The sequence below is a fragment of the Gallus gallus genome, chromosome Z (genome assembly GCF_016699485.2).
Source record: "Gallus gallus isolate bGalGal1 chromosome Z, bGalGal1.mat.broiler.GRCg7b, whole genome shotgun sequence".
Classification (NCBI taxonomy): Eukaryota; Metazoa; Chordata; class Aves; order Galliformes; family Phasianidae; genus Gallus; species Gallus gallus.
This window is the reverse complement of record NC_052572.1, coordinates 17603392-17620762: the sequence shown is the minus strand read 5'-3', so window position 1 is coordinate 17620762 and position 17371 is coordinate 17603392. Positions and strand designations below refer to the sequence as shown.

The window sequence follows — 17371 nt, the reverse complement described above, 5'->3', positions numbered from 1 at the left end:
TGTGTTTTGACAGAAAACCATACCACAAATTAGGGAGCAAGCTTTTCAGAACCCATCTTTTCTCATGTCACAAGAACCTCCACATATATTTAACAAAAATTATTTATGGTTTTTTTTTTTTTTTTTAGTATTAAAAAACATTTTAAGCATTTTTCTAAATATTTACCTTAGAACCTTAGAATTCTAAAACACCTTTCTTTAAAACATTTCCTGTCCTCCTGAGGCAAAAGGAAATGCAATTGATTTGATTTTGTTTTTCTGTAGGAGATATGTTTACTGCAGAGACAATGCAAAACAAATCAGAGGCAGTTGTTCGCAGAAGAGATCTCATTTTCAGGTCATTGAGTTAGGCTGTAATAACCACAAGGATCCTTCTATTCTTCTTCAGTCGGGGTTTCTGTGATCCCAACTGAGTCCAAAAGACTTTTCCCAATGGCACAAGGAGAGTCTGAAATATGTCTACATATCATCTGTATCCTTTTATTTTTTCAAACTGAACGGTCCTAACAATAGTTATACTCTTTTCTATTTATTTCCAGATGCAAGACTAAGTCAATCAGACCTTGGATTTCACTGTAATTTCTACGGGTCTAAGAAAATACAGCATTTATCTATGTTATTAGGAAGATAGATATAATCAATAGTTTCAGTATTAGTTCCCTGGAAGTTGCAACACTTATTTTCAATATTCAGAACTCATTTATATTACTGCTCATTTAAGTTGCAACTTTTGCAGTGTATGATTTAGCTAGTAAGTATTTAAAGTTTCCAAATGATTGATTAAATATTTTACATCAAGCTTTTAACAAATGTTCAGATGCTTTGAGGCATCTAGGAGATGATGCCTGCAGTCTTTTAAGCTTTATGCAGACCTTAGGAACTTTGCCCTTCTAATGACTAGATGCAATACTGCAAAGAAAGAGGTTTCTCTGCCTTTGTGTCTCCAGCAGCTGACCTTAAACACTTCCCTGCATGAACTGAATTGAAAGACAAAGGTATGAGTACACAAAGAGGTGGCTACACAGTAACTGCTGCAGTTTTTGTATGGGTATAGCTAATCTGTGGTTCTTTATTAATATGTGGTCAGGTTGTAATCTTTTTTCTTTCCTCTTTTTTTCATTCTTCTCTTGAGAAGTAAGGTTTTCCAAGCATCTGTCAGAGATAGAAGGAGAAACTCCTTACTTTTACATGACAGACACATTTGCATCAAGGTTTACGTGAGTATGTGTATTAGATGAAAGCATAACAAGAAGAGGAAATACTATAATCAGCATGAACAAGCTTAGAAAGATTTAATGTAGAAAATGAAAAGAGAAAGGCAAATGTCATTTTCACCAAATATTTCTCCTCCTCTTTAGGAAACTCTAACTTGTATCTGAACAATATCTCTATCTATGTAGTGCAAGAGTTTGTATTAAATAAATATATTTTAAAAACACAAAAGCAGAAACATATAAATTGGGTGTGTTGTTTTGTTGTTGTTGTTGTTGTTGTTTTAAAGGGGTTGTCTGTCACATGGTTCGAGGCTTAAGGCCAGCTAAAAAGTGTGGCAGCTGCTTAGTAACTATTTGAGGTGAACTTAGACAGAGGTGCTTTTATACATAAAAATTCACCCCTCCCTTTTCGAACCAGAAAAACAGGCGAGATGCCAGGAGCTGCAGGCTATGAGCATGTCTGTAAAGGGGGAATTCACCTGCCAAATCATGAGCTCCCCGAGGACTGCACAACTTTCCACACCCACTCCTCCAGCACACAGTCTTGAAACAGCTTCAGCTGTGCTGCAACCCAGAAAGACTTGAAACCATGATCTATTCCCAGAGTCCTTCCTTGGACTTTCTCCACTAACGCTGGAGCTTATGCTGTATACCTGCAAAATAGCTCTCTAACCATACAGCTAGCATATTGCCTCTCTTACCACAGATTTAAAAGAATCAGAAAACCTTGTGAGGGATTTCTTAACTACAGTGACTTCAGTGTATTCAGAACTGATATCATATATGATCTGGATGAATTAGTTGAATAAAATAATAATATCTTAAAAAATAAAACTGGGAGGTCATTCTTGCTTCTAAAATATAGTAAGTTGGCTGTTGAGAACATTTGTTAAAATAAGGTCACCTTTATAAAACTTGAGAATGGGCCACAGAAAATATAGGAGTAGTTTTTCTTTTTCTTGAACTTACATAGTAATAGTGAGGTACAGCACTATTCTCAGCCAGCCCCCTTAACAGCAAGCCACTTCAGTGTCAAATATTTAACTCAACTAAAAACAAAGCACCTACTGCTCCACACAATATAGCTCCAGTAAGATAATATGCTCTTAAAAATCTTGTCTTTGCTCATTTCATAGCAGTGCTCCCCAGCCTTCCAGGTATAATGATTAATATAATTAGAATATAAATCTTATTCGTTGTATCAGCCAGTGTGGAACCCTGATCATGTATATAGCTAATACGTATAGTTAGTCTTAATAATGTAAAGTTTCTCTAAGTTCCTGTAGCACACAAATTTGGCGTTCTTCCAAACCAGAAGGAAAAATAGGGATTACACTGTTCTGTTTTCCATTTTCAGCGATCCTTATTATCCTGAAGTTAAGCACTATTTTCTTCTTCCTATAAGCTGGGACAGTTGTTTGTTTTCTAAATTGTCAGACATGGTCAACATGGTTTTCATGAATGCAGAGCTGTAAGAGGTAGTGGAAAAAACTTGGTGTACTTCAGCAGAAAATAGCACTCCAGACTATACTTCTGCTTTCACAGCACAGATGAAACAAGACAGGGTAAGATTAAAAATAATGGTATCTAAGAGATCTCTAGGATCATCAAGAATCCCAACCACCAAAGAAACCCATTATGAAACATACTATTCCAGTGGTATCTTGTTCCATTATAGCCCCCAAAAAAAGAAATCAACATTCTTTGGAAATGTGCTGAATATGAGGAAAATGGAACATTCCTCCTCATCTGCTGGAAATACTCTAAAGTAAATAAGGATGCTAAGTACTGGGCAGAAATACTGGAAGTAATTTTTTAAAATAACAAAAAAGCAGACGCCAATGGAGGCCCCTAGTCATCCCACTAGGTTTAGCCCTGGAAGGAAATTATAGTTTGGGAAAGTAGATCTACAGACAACTGCCAGATGGTTAATCACAGTTAGTGGAGAACACAAAAGGCTTTGCTTGATGATAAGTCTTAGTGAAATAACAGATGTCCCCAGAAAAAAAAGAAAATTTTACAGATCTGTAAAGTTCTGGAGCCAGTAATGTCATACAATCTGGCTCACAAAGTAAAATCCTTCATTTAAATGCATGTCTGATCCCACTTAAATATTTCCTAAAGTTAAGGAAATATATATATACACTTAAGGAAGAGACTTGTACCTGAAGGCACTAGTACAGAATTTGTCTTTGCTATCAGCGTACCATGAGCAGCATTATAGTAAGATGACAAAACTATCAACTGTCATTCCTGTGTTGTTAGTTGCTGAGCTAGGAAGGCCTTCTTATAACAGTGTTGGGCAACGTGATGTTAGAAGTACCTACTGTTGTCTTTTCAGATCTTTACATGCTTTACGGGAGTAGGTAAATATTATCATTGGCAAAAAAAAATCAAATAAATTAACTAGGAAATATAACATTATTAATAATTAGAGATGTGACAGAGCCACAGTGTTCTCAGTTACTTTTCAATAGGCTCTTGTTGTAGCCCTTTTTCAGAAAACTTACTTGCTGTTATCTCTGATTTTATTTTTAGCACTATGGTTTGACTCAAATAGGAAGTGGATTTGCTGTGTTTCCTTTCTTTTCAAGCTGTGTGGATGTCAGTCAATCAAGCAGAAAGCATCCTGTCCTTGTTTTCTTCTTTTTCTATTTCATTTCACAGCTATACTGGAGCTTCATGTCCTAAAGAAATTGACACCAGCGGTGTCATCTATGTTTCAAAAACACTGACATATTTCAAAAATCAATGGTAACTGAAAAAACACTGACTGTTTTTAGGGCTGAAAATATAGAAGGTCTCTGTTACTGTGACAATTTTTAAAAATTTTGGTTAGATCTCACTCAGCTGGGTAGCCTGCTTTTGGAAAACTGAAGATGAAAACTTTCAAAAGACAACGGAAAATACTTCAGTGAAATCAGAATTTCCTTCGGGAAAGAGCCAGGTTGGGTGTAATGAAAAGATTCTTTACCAGAGGGTGGTCAGGCCCTGGAACAGGCTGCCCAGGGCAGTGGTCATGGCCCAGAGCTGCCAGAGTTCAAGGAGCGTTTTGGTGCTGTATAGAGCCAGGAGTCGGCTCGATGATCTTTGTGGGTCCTTTCCAACTCGGGATATTCTGTGATCCTATGATTCTAATACAATTCCTCTGACAATTTGTTTTTCTGTAATTTGTTACATACTCATGGTACCAATGGTTTAGTTTCCACATGCACAGAAGGGTTACTAGACGCCAACAGAATTCTGAAGAATTTGACAATTGGACCTTAACCCAATTGTTAAATAACTCAACATGAAATTCATATTAACTTAAGTTGAAATCAGAATTAATATACACTTATGTTTACTTTCCTGACAGTGGATGAAAATCTAATTCCTCAGACATCTTCACTGTGCAGGGTTCATAGGAAATGTTTATTAGTTTTGCTGGTCTATAATTTTATCTGAAAGTTCCATTTTACAGTTCAGGAACCAAATCTGCTGGTCTTTAGTATGATGAAAAAATTCCATGTTCCTTCCAAATATTGTCAAGATGACTTTATGCTATTACCAATAAGAACACTGACAATATACTGGTCGTATCGACTCTGACAAGTTTTGAGGAGAAAAAAAGCAGTCATAAGATTATTACCAATAGAACTCATTTTTTCTTCAGAATAAATGTTGAGGCTACTGAATATGTCAAGTTACATTCCTTTTCTCACAAAAGCATAACTGATTAATGAGCAGGCAAAAAGTTACTTCCTGAGCAGACTGGAAAAGTACCTTCTTAGGGCACAGCACATACTCACAAATGATAGTACAAAAGTATGGCCATTACCACTTTAGAGCTATCAAGCTCACAATGTGGATCCAGCTTTGGATAATTAACTTCTTCCTGCCTGCAAAATCCCCCTACATAATCAGCTGAATATAATTTAAGGCTTTACATTATTAAACAATTGTTACATTCATCCCAGACATTGCTGAATTCAGCCATCTGTAAAAAGGACTTCTCATGCAGAGAAATGAAACTAAAACCCCTTCTGTCTTCATTCCTTTTTTTTTTTTTTTTTTTTTTTTTTAAGGCTGTGGACAAAAAATTACTGCTTACAGGAAAGAGAACTGTGTTAACATTGAAAATAGTTTCCTCTCATCCCTCAGATACAAGGGTCAGCAACTTGACAAGGATTATATGTCAGATTGTATGCATTTTTCTTTTCTACATCAGTGGCTGAACTTGCTGGAAAGAACTCAGCTGGTGCCAGGAACTGCTGCCTTACAAGCTATAAGATCCCGTTACCATATCATCAATAGCTTGTCTGTACACGAGACACTTGTTTCTGGCTGCCACCAAGTCCTAGTGCTGGAGGCAGTAGGGGCTGAGCTCCCTCCCCTCTTTGCCACACATACCTTCTTTTAAGTGCTACAGTTGTCAGCTTTGCACAAAGCAAGAGATGCAAGGGCAGCATCTTGCGAACACATATGCCTCTACTTTCCTGGACATATCTGCTCCTAGATCACATGCTGTGATATCAGTCCACTTTGCTAAATCTTCCTCCTGACACCAAGACATGCATAAACTAAAACCAGAAAGAAAAGTCAAGAGAAGGAGGAAATATAGTGGAGCAAGCAATAAAAGAGAAAAAAAAAAATGGAGAAGAAGAAGAAAGGAAGACAAGGCAGGAAAAGGAGAGCCTGATACCCATACACTGCAGTATACTGCAGAAGAGCAGAGATAGCAACTTCAGGTTATTCCCAATAACACTGAAGGTTCTAAGACACTTAAAGCTACACATAAGCTACAAAGCAAATTTACACCATAATTCACATATCTGTGGTCCTTCCAGAGGGTTGGGAGGGGTTCACAAGACATAAGAATTTATTAGCATTTCTAAAATGCATTTATTCAAACTACTAAGGATTGCATATAAAAATATTGCGAATGTGAAAACATTGACACCTGTCAGCTAAACTGTAATTGGTGACTGAATTACTCATATTCATACTGATCATGAATCATATAATAAAATTAAAGTAATATTACAGAATCACAGATTTGCAGGGGTTGGAAGTAACCTCTGGACATCATCTAGTCCAACCCTCCTGCTAAAGCAGCTTCCTTCAGTAGACTGCACAGGAAAACATCCTAGTGGGTCTTGAATATCTCCAGATAAGGAGACTCCATAGCTTCTCTGGGCAGTCTGTTCCAGTGCTCCGTCACCCTCACAGTTAGGAAGTTCTTTCTCATGTTTGTTGTAAAGTATAACTTTGGAGCAAATACTAGCACACAGTTTCCTGTAAGATCTGTTCAGAACGGGAATTAAGAGTAGTAGAAAGCAGCAAATGAGGGCTATAAAGATGGTGAAGAGTCTAGAGGGTAAGATTTTTTCAGAATAGGCACTTGTGGATGAACAGGAGCAGCCTATGTGTCTCAAAGACATATTGATACTGAACCTCATCTAGAATATGCACATATCTTCAAGGAGATTGACATGGTCTCCCACAGCTTACACAGAGCATATTTCAGTCAGCATTTATACACTGAATGAGAAGTAGTCCCAATTACAGAAGAAAAGCAAAAGAAAAGCGACAGAAAATGTCATTTTGACATTTCCGTCAGAAATGACAGGAGTGAAAAAGAAAGGAGTGGACAATTATATTGCCTTTATGGTCTTTGCTGTAAAGGAATCTTAGTCTAATATTAGCATGACAATTTGGTTTGCATGTTACATTTCTAACTATGAACATTTGTCTGTCATTTTCTTTAATCTTTGAGGACCCTTGATTCTGCTAGAATGTCTGTATCTTGCCACGTGTTATACGGCAGCAAGATAACGAGCTTCTGGGATACCAGCTTTCTTATGCCTTATTCCACTACAATTTTTAATTGCTAAATTCATAGAATCATAGAATCATAGAATCACTCAGGTTGGAAAAGACCTTAAAGATTATTCAGTCCAACCATGACCTAACCATACTACCCTAACTCTAACAACTCTCTGCCAAATCATGTCCCTGAGAACCACATCCAAACGGTTTTTAAACACATCCAGGGATGGTGACTCAACCACCTCCCTGGGGAGCCTATTCCAGTGCTTAACAACCCTTTCTGTAAAGAAGTTTTCCTGATAGCCAACCTAAACTTACCCTGGCACAACTTGAGGCCATTTCCCCTCATCCTGTCACCTGTCACCAGTGAGAAGAGACCAACCCCGCTCTCACTGTAAGCACCTTTCAAGTATTGGAAGAGAGCAATGAGGTTTCCCCTCAGCCTCCTTCTCCCCAGACTAAACAGCCCCAGTTCCTTCAGTCTCTCCTCACAGGGTATATTCTCCAAGCCCTTCACCAGCCTTGTTACCCTTCTTTGGACCTGCTCCAGCACGTCAATATCATTTCTGTACTGAGGTGCCCAAAACTGAACATAGTATTCAAGGTGAAGCCTCACCAATGCCAAGTACAGGGGCAGGATGACTTCCCTAGTCCTGCTCACCACACCATTCCTGATACAAGGCAGGATGCCATTGGCCTTCTTGGCCACCTGGGCACCCTGCTGGCTCATATTCAGCCCACTGTCCATCAGTACACCAAGGTCCCCTTACAGCAGGCAGCTTTCCAGCCACTCCTCCCCAAGTCTGTAGAGTTGCCTGGGGTTGTTGTGACCAAAATGCAGGACCCGACACTTAGCCCTATTGAAACTCATACAGTTACCTTTGGCCCATCAATTCAGTCTATCCAGGTCCCTCTTCAGTGCCTTTCTCCCCTCAGGCAGATCAACACTCCCTCCCAACTTGGTGTCATCTGCAAACTTACTGAGGGTGCACTCAATCCCCTCATCAAGACGGTTAATAAAGATGTTAAATAGAAGAGGCCCCAGTACTGAGCCCTGGGGGACACCACTCGTGACCAGCTGCCAACTGAATTTAACTCCACTGACCACAACTCTTTGGGCCCGGCCATCCAGCCAGTGTTTCACCCGCTGGAGCATACGCCCATCCAAACCATGGGCAGCCAGCTTCTCCATGAGGATGCTGTGGGGGACAGTGTCAAAGTTTACAGTTTACTGAAGACCAGGTAGACCACATCAACAACCTTACCTTCATCCACTAAGTGGATCACCTTGTCATAGAATGAATTCAGGTTTGTCAGATAGGATCTACCATTCGTAAACCCATGCTGACTGGGCCTGATCCCCTGGTTTACCTTTAATTCATCCATGATGGCTCCCGAGATTATCCATAACCTTCCCTGGGTACCAAGGTGAGACTGATAGGTCTGTAGCTACCAGGATCATCTTTCCAGCCCTTTTTGAAGATGGGCATCACATTTGCCAGTCTCCAGTCTGCTGGGACATCTCTGGTTAGGCAGGACTGCTGAAGAATGATGGAGTGGCTTGGCAACCACATCAGCCAACTCCCTCAGCACTCTAGGGTACAATCCATCCAGCCCCATGGACTTTGTTTTGACTGCAAAGCATTTGATATTGCAGGTGGTGAGATGAGACCTAAAGGAATTCTCTGCAGCTTTAGATTTTCCGCAGAACTAAGTGAAAAACCATGTTTTGCTGTATATATGAATGATAGTATAAATATGATACACAAATATTAACTTTCTTGCTATAATGACACTTTAAAAGCAGTTATTCTGGAGGACTGATTCTGCACAAGTTGTAACTATAACAGCTGTATTTAAACTAATGAGAGCAGAGAAAATACGAAAGTAAGTTTGGCAATGGAAGAGGAGAAAAAGCAAGCACCAGAAGGTAATTGGAAAAATAATAATAATGATAAATGCTAAGCAATAATGGCAAAGTAGAGGAAGGGGAACATTGATCAGGGAGATTGGAAATGTGAAATGCAAAGTAGATCTTCAAAGGCAGTGAATGACGTGGGGCAAAAATGTTTACAACTTGACTCTGTACCAGATACAGAGTTGCAGTATGTGTTGGTTAATACAACTCATTACTGTTTCTTCTATTTTCCAGAGAATGCATAAGTTTCCTAGGTATCTAAATATATAATTCATTCTAGATAATAAATTATTTAAGACTAAAGCTGATGCAAGCTATAACACAATCTAGTAAGTCTTAACAATGGGAAATCATTACTGAAAGCTTATTCTCCTTTGTTCACTTTCATTCTGCTGTTTATTTCATTCTATACACAATCTTTTTGTGTTTAATGGGGCCCTAGGCAGCCTGGTCTAGAATTAAATGGGGAGGCCGGTGTCCCTGCCTGCGGCAGGGGGGTTGGAGATTCATGATCCCTGAGGTCTCTTCCAATCCGGGCCATTCTGTGGTTCTGTGATTTTGTTACAATTTCTTCAGTTGTTCCTGGTCTCTATTCTTTCAATTTCTCAATCATACAAGATTCCTAGTGAGAATGCTTTTTTTGTTTGTTTGTTTGTTTTGTAGTGACATTTCTCTCTGTAAAATGCTCACAGATGAGTATACTTTTCTACATGCAGACTTACCTGTTCTGAATAACATCAATGAATGAATGAAGGATTCTCTTATACGGAACTTAAGTTTGGTTTTATGGATGAGAATGTATTTCCCCACGACGCCTACATCATTTTTCTTGTAGTGACAGGCTCCAGCCCTTTGTGTTTTAAAATGGCTCAAGTAGAAAACTTCAAGCACAAGGCTGTCAAGATCCCTTATTTAATATGCGTCACTTTAAAGCAATTAACTGTATATCATCACTGATAGCTGTTTTCCTGGAAATCAAGTGCTATCTCACTGTATTGATTTATGTCTACAGTATGTATAGCAAGGGAAAAGTAGAATTTGTCAGTAGTTTGCACACAGCAGATTTCACCTCTGTAATCTCCATATACCCTATAATATTAGAAAGCCAACCTTTTCAACAATAACAATAGCTCAGTACATGCCCAGCATGCCAGAACAGAATAGGTCTTCAGAAGCTGGGTGTTACCCTGATGCGAGAATTCACAGGAAGCAGATTTAAGGTTGTCAAAGTAAGTCAAGCTGAACTATTTTCTACTGCTTTCAAGTTCTTAAAGCACAATGATCTTGCTAGGCACTTTCCAGCAGGACAGAACCTTAAACAGCATGACTAACAGTTATGAAACAGAGCAGCTTGAAGCATAAAGTTGTTTGTTATAACATCTTCTCTTTGTGCATGGGAACATATGTGGTAGGAATCTTGCATACCTGGTACCTCATTCTATTTTAAACGTGGCAGGTTTTTTTAAGGGTGAGTTGTTTTATGATCCTGCTCCCTACATACTAATTAAGAAGTATGCCTTGCATTTGGAAAAAGGATGAAGAGGTAGTGCTATCTCTTTGTGCTCAGTCATTCCATTACCTAGGACCAGCTCTCACACGGACTAGTTTTAGTCTCAGCATGGCAAGCTCCACTGTGCAATGGAGAAACCAAAGTGCAGAGCTGAGCTATCCCTGCTCCATTTTGAAGTTGAGAGCCATGAGCAAGAGCTCCACTTGAAATTCTGTGCCTCGCAATGCAATTGCTGTAAAATCTGAAAAGGTACTTCATGTGATTTTGTTCTGCACTAACTGGAAAATTATTATAGGAACAAAACACAAGGAAGGTGTGAATAAGCATTATCAGCCACTATTAGTCTGACTAGAACTGTTTCCTTTCTCACTGGAAATGATGAAAAGGGTCACTTATGTGAGTTTTCTAAGAATTCATTATCAGAAGGAATCCAAAATTACATCAATCTAACACAGACTGACTGAAGATCAGCAAAGCAGACTCAACTCTGGTCATGAGCTTTCAGAACAACTTTTTCTAATATCACATCTGCCAGCCCATATTTAGGCTCGGCTCGTTGTTCTTCAGATCTTATCTTGCTCAAATATTAAGCTACTTTGGCGATGGAAGACTGATTTTTTTTCTGAAATACCTCTTGTTGGACTCATAAACATCTCATAAACATCTTTGTGGCCAATAGGAAAGATAATCCCAGTCCTTCTTAGCACACCACCCTCCTTTCTTTTATCATCTTCTGCTATTTCTAGTTAGGCCTTCTTGCCCCCTTTCCAAGAGTTCTGCACAAAGCATTTGTTCAAGGACACATCTACACTTTGGGTTGTGTATGCAGAATCACTACAAACATTTTTTTCATAGTTGCCAAAAGCATTTTAAATTCATGGGTAGCTCACACATGCAGCATAAGCAACTGCAGCATGTCCTAACACCTTCATAGAACCATAGAATCATCTGAGTTCACCTCAGCTACAGGTCTGAGTCAGCATTTCCTCACAGTGAACTGCAATTTCGCTGTATTGCTCATTCTAACTTGAGAATTTCCTGTTTGTGGAATTTCAGTTTTTTCAGTATTTTATCTCCTCTGCTTGTTTTGATTTGGCAGACTTTTCCTTTTTCTGCCCTCACTTTTGGCCAAGTTCCTCCAACAAAGATAAGACTTTTTTTTTTTTTTTTCAGTTGTTCAACTCACTATCTTTTTGAGGGGAAAAAAAAGAAACAAAAAACAAAGAAAACCCACTACTTAGCAGCAAAGCTTCCAGTCTAGGTATAGAATATTAGCTTTCTAATTTCCACCCCTGAAAAAAACAAGCTGATTTCTTGGTTCAGCACTAGATACATATCATATGTGCCATTAGTTTTTGTTTGTTCATTTGTTTTTGTTTTTTTGTTGGCTATAACCAGCCTTCTTTCTAATCCATATGCCCCGGTGTAGCTCCACGATGTTGTCATTCCTCTTCTTGAGAATCAAGGAGTAATGACAACAAAAATACTGCATCAAGTTCACTTCAACAGCCCTAAGCTCCCTTGACAAGTTTATCACTTGTATAGATGTCAGCTACTATCATTTCCAGTTTCTTCCAATGATCGCAAGACTTTTCCTGAACTGCTGGGGCCTGTTTGCAGCTCTACAGATCCTAATTAAATTTTGTAAGACCTTGTCCTGAGACTCATTTTTAGTAACCTACTAACTGTAAGGATGCCAAAAAAAGACCGGCTCACTCATCATGGCAAAACCTGTTGCCACACACATTCGTGGCTTGGTGCAACAAGTGTTAGCAAGTATCAGGGGGACTTGCTTTTGCCTAGGCTGTTCGTGTTTCATTGGTTTCAGCTGAGGCTGCCTGGCTCAACGAAATTTTATCCCATCATCGCAAGGACTGCAAACATATAATTATCCTAGGGAACAAACAGCATCCTCTAATCTCTCTTAAAAGCAAGTAATGAATTACCAAGTTTGTTTTTTGCTGCCACTCGGCAGCTCATGTAAGTTATGAGGCTGGGAAATGCTGCGACCATCACTAAATCATTTCTAATAGTTACATCACCCACCTTGCCTTGCTGCTGCCTCACAGCTTACGTCTTCCTTTTGTCTTCAAGGGCACTTTACCATGACTTCATGACCAGAAAAAAACAATGCCTTCAGCACCAGTGTACTACTTTACTGGCCACCTAGACCAAAGGACTGGTCCTTTTCACTCTTGGAGGAAAAAGTGACATTTCTTACTGCCAAATAATGTCAGAATGTAGAGATATGTCTTAAGCATAAGGACCCTGAAAACCATGTATTTGCAAGTTCAAGTTCAGGACAGTGACAGAAGCTGAAATAACACCACCACTTCAGTAAGAAGTTAAGATGTGTCATTAAACTCCGCAGATGAATAGTTAAATACAGTGATTCAACCGTCTCACAGAAAATGTCTCTGACTTGTCATGGGTCAGAACATCACCACTGTCTCATTGTTTAATGTCTCCATGACGGAAAACCTTCCCCAAAATCCCAGTGCTGGCAGTGTCTCATTTCCAACAAACCACAGGTACCCTGGACTGAGGAGTCTTTTCACACCTCTGACGGGGTGCTTGATGTCATTATATCAAGGTCACTGTAGATTTCAGAAAGATCTTTTTCTATCTCTAACACTTCTGCTGTGGGATTCAGTGGATTTTGCATCAACTGCAGACCTTGTCACAACCTGCCATAAAATGGCTGAAATGATCCATTACAAAAGGTACAAGTTTGTTCCTGGGCAGTCTCTTCAGCATCTCTAAAAATGTCTCTATTCTCACAATCAAGCAGCATCTAGAAATTGTTGCCAGTCCCTGAATGTTCTTCATGTGGTACTGCCCATCTCCATGGAACAGATTCTCCTGGAAGAGATGTTAAGGCATGTGTGAGATAAGGAGGTAATCCAAGACAGCCAGTATGGCTTCATAAAGGGCAGATCATGCCTGATCAATTTGGTGACCTATTATGGAGTGATGACATCAATGAACAAAGGAAGGACAATTGATGTCATCTACCTGGACTTGTGCAAGGCTTTTGACATGGTCCCACACCACATCCTTATCTCTAAATTGGAGAAGTATTTGCACTGGCACATATCTAATGATGTTCTAAAAACAGACCAATTCTTTGTGTGTTGTAGAAAGTACAGTCTATATAATTTAAAAGGACACAGTCCAGACAATTTATTTCTTTTTCTAGGCTAGAGGATTCCTTGCAAGAATTACTGTTACTTTGTACCATGTTGTTTACACGGTTTGGGCTCAGTGTGTAAGATCACACTTCTAAGTCTCATCTCCACCAACCAGACACAAAATGAAGCATTTATTATGAGAGAAAACACTGACACAAAACTAGAAATCACTGCAACATGAACAAACTGTCTGTTATATTAAAAACGTAAGTTTCATAAGAATAATAACAAAACTTCACTCACTGGATTATGTAACATAATTGCCCACAATATTCAGTCCTCCCTGCAAAAGAAGGAAAATATTACTAGAAATCACATTTGGGAGAGATAGTAAACTTTTAGGGAAAATATATGTTTTAGTTGTTGCTGAGCAGGACTGCACAGAGATGAGGACATTTCAGCTTCTTACACTGCCCTGCCAGTGAGTAGCTGGGGGGGCACAAGGAGCTGGACAGAACCAAGACAGTTGACTCAAACTAGACAAAGACATATTCCATACTATGTGGCACCATGCAAAAACCACAGACCTGTGGGGAGCTGGCTGGGGGGGAGATGCTGCTGCTCAGCAACAGGTTCGGCTTTGGATGACGGGTGGTGAGCAATTCCACTGCATATCTCTTGTTCTGCAGAGAGACATATACGTGTATATCTTTTTATCATTACTATTATTCTTCTCCTCCTTTTTGGTATTAGTATTTGTTATCTCAACCTAAAAGTTCTACTTTTTTTCCCCAATTCTCTCTCCTGTCTCCTTGAGAGGTGGGGCGGGGTGAGCAAATGGTTGTGCAGTGCTGAGCTGCTGCTGGGTTTAAACCCCACTCATTTGCATCATAGACGTCAAACCAGTTATTCTGAGTAGCGTAAGGCAAGACAAACAGCAGTCCTGACCAAAAATCACTGGACTGACAAGGCAAAAACTGATCAACAGAGGTATCTAAGACTGTCTTCAGGACATCCTTGAGGACAGCAGCTGCATCACCAACAATGACATAGTTGCTGCTAGGGCTGATGGAAAAAAAGAGGACTGACTTGTGCCCGCTGTCTGACTGCAGAGAAATGGCACTTAGTCCATCCATGAAACTATTTCCTTCTACTTTCCAGTTGTCTTCCAGTACACTGGGAGATTGGAGAAGGCTCTGAAGAGGAGATAAGATATATAGGTAAGGATGCTACCACTGCTTTCCAGATCTGCAGGAAATTTTTGGGAAAGCCAATCACTGTAAAAGAGCTTACACAATACAGAATAACACAAGTAAATTGTTACTACATTAATCACAGTTTGTGCCAATACAGAAAGTGCAACTGTAAACAAATCATTTTACTATTGTGCACAACTTCAGCTGTGCAAAAATCACTTTACATTGATCCCATAAATAGCCTGTGAAACACAAAAATTCTTGCTTATTTAAGGAATCACAACATATGTTTACGTGCCTGATACAGGAATGGATTTGAAGTGTGAGAGTGTGTTGTTCTAGGAGTTCTGGAAATAAATCAAGAATTGCTTCAGGCTATCAGATTTCAGGACGAGAATGTCACAAGAGGCTTTCCGTTGGCTGGGGGAAGGGGGGAGACTTGATAGCTCACTCCTGGAAAGATCTATTTACCAGAAGAACTTTAATGATCTGACAGGACACCAAAACAAGACCGAAAGGGAAAAGGAAAAAAAAAAAAAAAAAAAGCCAGTATTTTTGCAGTTCCTCTCACTGGACTCTAGTTTCTCTTAAACTTCTGCTGCCAAACAGACTTCTCTTAAGAAAACTGAAGCAGAGGTATCCATAAAGATACTCATTTCAATATCCATAAAAATACTAATATCTAATTAAATTCTCACATCAACACCAGCACAAACACACCTGGAACCGTAACCTGAAGAGAAAGCAGAACGTGACAAATTTTAATGCTGGTACTTTTCTTCTTAGTGAATAAAGTGTGAAACTGCCCAGCTCTCACCTGTCCTCATGCTTTAAGAACGGTTTGAACATACAAAAGCCTGCTAGGAAAGCCTGTTAAGTGCAGAGACTACCAATGGGAGAAATAGCAATGCCACAAGTATTTAAGGTTGCTAGAAAGTGTGCCAGCTGACTATAGGAACATAAATGATGAGTTTAAACTGCAGGTAAGACAAATACCTATCAGAATCATTTGATGATTGATAGTTGATTTTATCTTAAGTAGAAATGCTAAATGACCTCAGAAACAATCTTCTTACTTTCTGCTATCTATATAATGCGTAGGTCGCTCTGAAAGTAATGCCTCCCATTTATTTCTGTGGGAGAAGATACAATGTACATAATAATACTGTTTAGTAGCACACATTCTCAGCTACAAAGCACAATTTTTCAACATAGTCACTACTATTAGCCATGCATTTTTGCCAACGATGAACAAGAGCCTGCGTGCTGCACTTGTAACAATCTGCACCAGTGGAGGTGACCCACACTCACTGAAGTGCATCACTCATCACCTCACCGTGCTCACATCCACTGGTTGGTCTCCATCAGCGTTCAGCAAGCATCAGTGAACATCAATGGGTGCCATTTCTTCCCCATGGCAGAATTCAATGGCATGCCTTTACTTCACATGTATTTTAAGTCAGCCAGTATTTTGTCAGACTGCCCCTCTGCTGCCATCTGTCACATGGCAAAAAAGTGTAATGGGATATTGGTGGGAAGGTTCATTCTCTACTGCCGTACCACCAACATCCATCTCTGATGTTGCTGGTGAACATAATAAAATAGGAGGCATTACTTTCAAAGCCACCTTCATACATAACATCCTCAGCCGGTAAAGGAGCAACAGCTGAGTATATTAACCAATTTCAGGACATAAATCAAACACAGAGACCAGAATTAAATGTGTGAGATAAGAGGTTATCTCCCATGACCATTTAGAAAGTTCTAGATCTTTCCCTTTAGCAGATCATGCAAGCCAGTGACTGAATCAGGACATCGGTCTAGACACCCTGCTCACCTGGCTGATCTGCCTACTGCTCTCATGAGGTAACTAGCATGAAGATATACTCATGTTCCACTCAAAGCCATAGGTTGTATTGGAAGTACAGGCAAAAGCCTAACACAAGCGGCAGGAAGCAGCTCTGAAGTACGCTGTGGACATCCAATACATTCCCCAATAAAAATAGCTGGAGACACTTAACAAGGTGCAAGCCTGTGAATCTGGCACTTACACCCGTTTCTTCTTACTTCTGAACCAGAAAATTTAATCTGAAATCAAGAGCCCATCTGATAGTACCTGTGTCCCATGCACATAAGTCATCCTGGGGGGCTTAGTGAATCATGGCACACAGGAGTAAGCACACAAACCATGCGTACTTCCTAGCAGCCCAGCAGTCCACAAGCACTTCTTCTAGGGGCTGATCCTGATAACAGCGCTCGGCTAACACGGCTGCCGTCGATAAGCCCGTACTCCGGCCTCCCGCCCTCTCGGGGCAGCTTGCGAAACGCCAGGAAGGACCGCCGGCCGCCGGGCCGGCCGAGAGGACGCAGCCCTGCCTGCCCGAGGGCCGGGAAAAGCTTCCAGTCGGAGCCGCGCGGCCTAAGCGCCTCAGCCAGCGGCCACCGCGCAGGTGGGAGCCGGAGAGCCGGCCGAGGCCCCAAGCAGCGGGCGGGGAAAACAGCGGAAGCGGGGGCACTGCCGCTGCCATCCACCGCCCCCCAGGAGCCGGCCGCGCCGCGCCTCGCGCCCGGCTGCTGGCACGGGCCGCCGC

At 40.3% G+C, this 17371-nt stretch overlaps 1 protein-coding gene across 1 annotated transcript in view; it reads left to right on the top strand.

Moving 5' to 3' along the window:
* The first annotated feature begins 17089 nt into the window (after positions 1-17089).
* The window catches only part of IL6ST (interleukin 6 signal transducer), a 37968-nt gene continuing 37686 nt past the window's right edge, over positions 17090-17371 (top strand). Inside the window, exon 1 of the mRNA XM_040655417.2 lies at positions 17090-17230. The gene's annotated coding sequence lies outside the window, so the exon portion shown is untranslated. The remainder of the gene's footprint in view (positions 17231-17371) is intronic.